The following is a 6000-nucleotide window of genomic DNA, read 5'->3' as shown; positions in this document are numbered from 1 at the left end:
CTGATATGTCATTTGCAAATATCTTCTCCCATTCTGTAGGTTGTCTTTTAGTTTTGTTGACTGTATCCTTTGCTGTGCAAAAGCTTCTTATCTTGATGAAGTCCCAATAGTTCATTTTTGCTTTTGTTTCTTTTGCCTTCGTGGATGTATCTTGCAAGAAGTTACTGTGGCCAAGTTCAAAAAGGGTGTTGCCTGTGTTCTCCTCTAGGATTTTGATGGAATCTTGTCTCACATTTAGATCTCTGATCCATTTTGAGTTTATCTTTGTGTATGGTGAAAGAGAGTGGTCCAGTTTCATTCTTCTCCATGTGGATGTCCAATTTTCCCAGCACCATTTATTGAAGAGACTGTCTTTCTTCCAATGGATAGTCTTTCCTCCTTTATCGAATATTAGATGGCCGTACATTTCAGGGTCCACTTCTGGGTTCTCTATTCTGTTCCATTGATCTATGTGTCTGTTTTTGTGCCAGTACCACACTGTCTTGATGACCACAGCTTTGTAATACAACCTGAAATCTGGCATTGTGATGCCCCCAGCTAAGGTTTTCTTTTTTAAAATTCCCCTGGCTATTCGGGGTCTTTTCTGATTCCACACAAATCTAAAAATAATTTGTTCTAACTCTCTGAAGAAAGTCCATGGTATTTTGATAGGGATTGCATTAAACGTATAAATTGCCCTGGGTAACATTGACATTTTTACAATATTAATTCTGCCAATCCATGAGCATGGAATATTTTTCCATCTCTTTGTGTCTTCCTCAATTTCTTTCAGAAGTGTTCTATAGTTTTTAGGGTATAGATCTTTTACCTCTTTGGTTAGGTTTATTCCTAGGTATCTTATGCTTTTGGGTGCAATTGTAAATGGGATTGACTCCTTAATTTCTCTTTCTTCAGTCTCATTGTTAGTGTATAGAAATGCCATTGATTTCTGGGCATTGATTTTGTATCCTGCCACGCTACCAAATTGCTGTATGAGTTCTAGCAATCTGGGGGTGGAGGCTTTTGGGTTTTCTATGTAGAGTATCATGTCATCGGCGAAGAGGGAGAGTTTGACTTCTTCTTTGCCAATTTGAATGCCTTTAATGTCTTTTTGTTGTCTGATTGCTGAGGCGAGGACTTCCAGAACTATGTTGAACAGCAGTGGTGAGAGTGGACATCCCTGTCTTGTTCCTGATCTTAGGGGAAAGGCTCCCAGTGCTTCCCCATTGAGAATGATATTTGCTGTGGGCTTTTCGTAGATGGCTTTTAAGATGTCGAGGAAAGTTCCCTCTATCCCAACACTCTGAAGGGTTTTGATCAGGAATGGATGCTGTATTTTGTCAAATGCTTTCTCTGCATCTAATGAGAGTATCATATGGTTCTTGGTTTTTCTCTTGCTGATATGATGAATCACATTGATGGTTTTACGAGTGTTGAACCAGCCTTGTGTCCCAGGGATAAATCCTACTTGGTCATGGTGAATAATTTTCTTAATGTGTTGTTGGATCCTATTGGCTAGTATCTTGTTGAGAATTTTTGCATCCATGTTCATCAGGGATATTGGTCTGTAATTCTCCTTTTTGGTGGGGTCTTTGTCTGGTTTCGGAATTAAGGTGATGCTGGCCTCATAGAACGAATTTGGAAGTACTCCATCTCTTTCTATCTTTCCAAACAGCTTTAGTAGAATAGGTATGATTTCTTCTTTAAACGTTTGATAGAATTCCCCTGGGAAGCCATCTGGCCCTGGACTCTTGTGTCTTGGGAGGTTTTTGATGACTGCTTCAATTTCCTCCCTGGTTATTGGCCTGTTCAGGTTTTCTATTTCTTCCTGCTCCAGTTTTGGTAGTTTGTGGCTTTCCAGGAATGCGTCCATTTCTTCTAGATTTCCTAATTTATTGGCATACAGCTGTTCATAATATGTTTTTAAAATCGTTTGTATTTCCTTGGTGTTGGTAGTGATGTCCCCTTTCTCATTCATGATTTTATTAATTTGAGTCTTCTCTCTCTTCTTTTTAATAAGGTTGGCTAATGGTTTATCTATCTTATTAATTCTTTCAAAGAACCAACTCCTGGTTCTGTTGATCTGTTCCACAGTTCTTTTGGTCTCGATATCATTGAGTTCTGCTCGAATTTTAATTAACTCTCTTCTTCTGCTGGGGGTGGGGTCTATTTGTTGCTTTTTCTCTAGTTCCTTTATGTGTAAGGTGAGCTTTTGAATTTGAGATCTTTACAGTTTTTGAATGTATGCTTGTATTGCGATGTATTTCCCCCTCAGGACTGCTTTTGCTGCATCCCAAAGATTTTGAATGGTTGTATCTTCATTTTCATTAGTTTCCATGAATCTTTTTAATTCTTCCTTAATTTCCTGGTTGACCTTTTCATCTTTTAGCAGGATGGTCCTTAACCTCCACGTGTTTGTGGTCCTTCCATATTTCTTGTTGTGATTAAGTTCTAATTTCAAGGCATTATGGTCTGAGAATATACAGGGGACTATCCCGATCTTTTGGTATCGGTTCAGACCCGATTTGTGACCCAGTATGTGGTCTATTCTGGAGAAAGTTCCATGTGCACTTGAGAAGAATGTGTATTCAGTTGAGTTTGGATGTAAAGTTCTGTAGATATCTGTGAAATCCATCTGGTCCAGTGTATCATTTAAAGCTCTCGTTTCTTTGGAGATATTGTGCTTAGAAGACCTATCCAGGGTAGAAAGAGCTAGATTGAAGTCACCAAGTATAAGTGTATTATTATCAAGGTATTTCTTGAGTTTGGTTATTAATTGGTTTAAATATTTGGCAGCTGCCACATTCGGGGCATATATATTGAGGATTGTTAAGTCCTCTTGTTGGATAGATCCTTTGAGTATGAGATAGTGTCCCTCTTCATCTCTCACTATAGTCTTCGGGGTAAATTTTAATTTATCTGATATAAGGATGGCAACCCCTGCTTTCTTTTGAGGACCATTTGAATGGTAAATGGTTCTCCAACCTTTTATTTTCAGGTTGTAGGTGTCCTTCTGTCTAAAATGAGTCTCTTGTAGACAGCAAATAGATGGGTCCTGCTTTTTTATCCAGTCTGAAACCCTGCGCCTTTTGATGGGGTCATTAAGCCCGTTCACATTCAGAGTTACTATTGATAGATATGAGTTTAGTGTCATCATATCTATTCAGTCCTTGTTTTTGTGGATTGTTCCACTGAACTTCTTCTTAAAGGGGAATTTTAAGAGTCCCCCTTAAAATTTCTTGCAGAGCTGGTTTGGAGGTTACATATTCTTTCAGTTCCTGCCTGTCTTGGAAGCTCTTTATCTCTCCTTCCATTTTGAATGAAAGCCTTGCGGGGTAAAGTATTCTTGGTTGCATGTTCTTTTCATTTAGGACCCTGAATATATCCTGCCAGCCCTTTCTGGCCTGCCAGGTCTCTGTGGAGAGGTCTGCTGTTACCCTAATATTCCTCCCCATAAAAGTCAGGGACTTTTTTTTTCTTGCTGCTTTAAGGATCTTCTCCTTATCTTTGGAATTTGCAAGCTTCACTATTAAATGTCGAGGTGTTGAACGGTTTTTGTTGATTTTAGGCGGGGATCTCTCTATTTCCTGGATCTGAATGCCTGTTTCCCTTCCCAGATTCGGAAAGTTTTCAGCTAGGATTTGTTCAAATACATATTCTGGCCCTCTGTCCCTTTCCGCGCCCTCGGGAACCCCAATTAAACGTAGGTTTTTCTTCCTCAGGCTATCATTTATTTCCCTTAATCTATCCTCATGGTCTTTTAATTGCCTGTCTCTTTTTTCCTCAGTTTCCCTCTTTGCCATCAACTTGTCTTCTATGTCACTCACTCGTTCTTCCACCTCGTCAAGCCTCGTCGTTAGGACTTCTAGCTTGGATTGCATCTCATTTAATTGATTTTTAATTTCTGCCTGATTAGATCTAAATTCTGCAGTCATGAAGTCTCTTGAGTCCTTTATGGTTTTTTCTAGAGCCACCAGTAGCTGTAAAATAGTGCTTCTGAATTGGCTTTCTGACATTGAATTGTAATCCATATTTTGTAACTCTGTGGGAGAGTGGGCTGTTTCTGATTCTTTTTTTTGAGGGGTTTTCCTTCTAGTCATTTTGCTCAGTGCAGAGTGGCCAAAAACAAGTTGTATTGGGAAAAGGAGAAAAAGAGAGAGAAGGAACGAAAAGAGAAAAAGAAAAAAGAGAAAGAAGAAAAAAATAGGGGAAAAAGAGAAGAAAAAGAAAGAAAAAGAAAGAAAGGAGAAAAAAGAAAAAAGGGGGGGTGGGGGAAGCAATCAGAAATCAAGAAGAAAGAGAGAAAAAAAAGCACAAAACAAAACAAAAACAAAACAAAACAAAAAAAAAAAAAAAACAAAAACAAAAACAAAAAAACAAAAAACAAACAAAAAAACCACGGGGGAGTATCTTCCGATTCTGTGTAGTTTAAGTCCCTTGACTTCCCTTGGAACTGGTCCGTCTCGCTGGTCTTCTGGGGGGAGGGGCCTGCTGTGCTGATTCTCAGGTGTTAGCACTTGGGGGAGCTGCTCTGCCCCTGCCTGGTGCAGGGCTCGGTGGGGGTTGTTCACCCCGTGAGGCCCCGGGAGGAAGCCACAGTGGCGGGGGCAGCTCTGGGACCCTGGATCCAGCCCCCGCAGTAGCTCCGGGGCTCTCCTTCTGCAGGGCCTGGGGGCTCCGGGGCGGGGCCGCTGATCTGCTCAGTTCCAGGCAGGAGCGTCCTTGCTGTCCTGGGCCCTCCCGGCCTCTGCCTGTCCCGGGGGAGGCCGGATCCTGGGCTGTGTCCCGGCGCCCTGTGCTCCGGGGCCTGCGCTGTTGGATTCGCGCTCCCGGCGGTGCAGCCCCCTCCGCGGAGCCGCCGCCCGAGCCCCTCCGAGCTGTTCCCGGAGCCGCGCAGCCCCCTCCGCGCGGAGCTTCTTCCTCCGCCCGAGCCGCCGCTGCTGAGCTGTTCCCGGAGCCGCGCAGCCCCCTCCGCGGAGCCGCCGCCCGAGCCCCTCCGAGCTGTTCCCGGAGCCCCGCAGCCCCCTCCGCGGAGCCGCCGCCCGAGCCCCTCCGAGCTGCTCCGGGCCCCGCCGAGCGCTGCAGCCCTTAGGGAGCTCGGCGCATCTCCCGGGGCGCAGTTCCTCTGTTACTGTCCCAGGGAGCCCGAGGGCGTCCCCGCCTTTCTGGGGATCCTGCTCCAATTCCCGGGGAGCCCCTTTCCGCGGGGAAGGTCGGTGCAGCTCCTGCTCCTCCGGGACGGGGCTCTCCTGTCCTGGGGACACTCGCCCCGGCCTCAGCCCGGCTCCTCGCGGGGCCCCTCCCCCTTGGAGGCCTTTTGTGTCTTTATTTCTTTTTCCCCGTCTTCCTACCTTGATAGAAGCGCGAACTCCTCTCACTGTAGCGTTCCAGCTGGTCTCTCTTTAAATCTCAGGCCGAATTCGTAGGTTTTCAGGATGATTGGATGGTTTTCTAGGTAATTTGCTGAGGACAGGTGACCTGGAGACCCTACACCTCCGCCATCTTGCCCCTCCCCCCCCGAAATCAGACATCTTAAGGCTACCTCAATTCTGCTGATCATAATATATATATGATATCATAAGTCATGAAATACTAGTTACATAAGACGTCTGCACTTTGCTTTTTACTTCACTGTGGACTATACATTGCTTGAATTCTTACTAGAGGATACGTTTAAATTGCAGGTCTGTTTCTGTTTGTATAAACATCAGCCATAGTCATCTTTTTTTATTTTATATTTTTTATTTTGTATGTTTTTTAATTGGAGTTCAATTTGCCAACATATAGCATAACACCCAGTGCTCATCCCGTCAAGTGCCCACCTCAGTGCCTGTCATGCAGTCACCCCATCCTCCCGCCCACCTCCCTTTCCACCACCCCTTGTTCGTTTCTCAGTTAGGAGTCTTCATGTTTTGTCACCCTCTCTGATATTTCCCACTCATTTTCTCTCCTTTTCCCTTTATTCCCTTTCATGATTTTTTATATTCCCTGAATGAATGAGACCATGTTTGTCCTTCTCCA

This window comes from Vulpes lagopus, chromosome 16 (assembly GCF_018345385.1).
Source record: "Vulpes lagopus strain Blue_001 chromosome 16, ASM1834538v1, whole genome shotgun sequence".
NCBI lineage: Eukaryota > Metazoa > Chordata > Mammalia > Carnivora > Canidae > Vulpes > Vulpes lagopus.
This window is presented reverse-complemented; position numbering follows the sequence as displayed.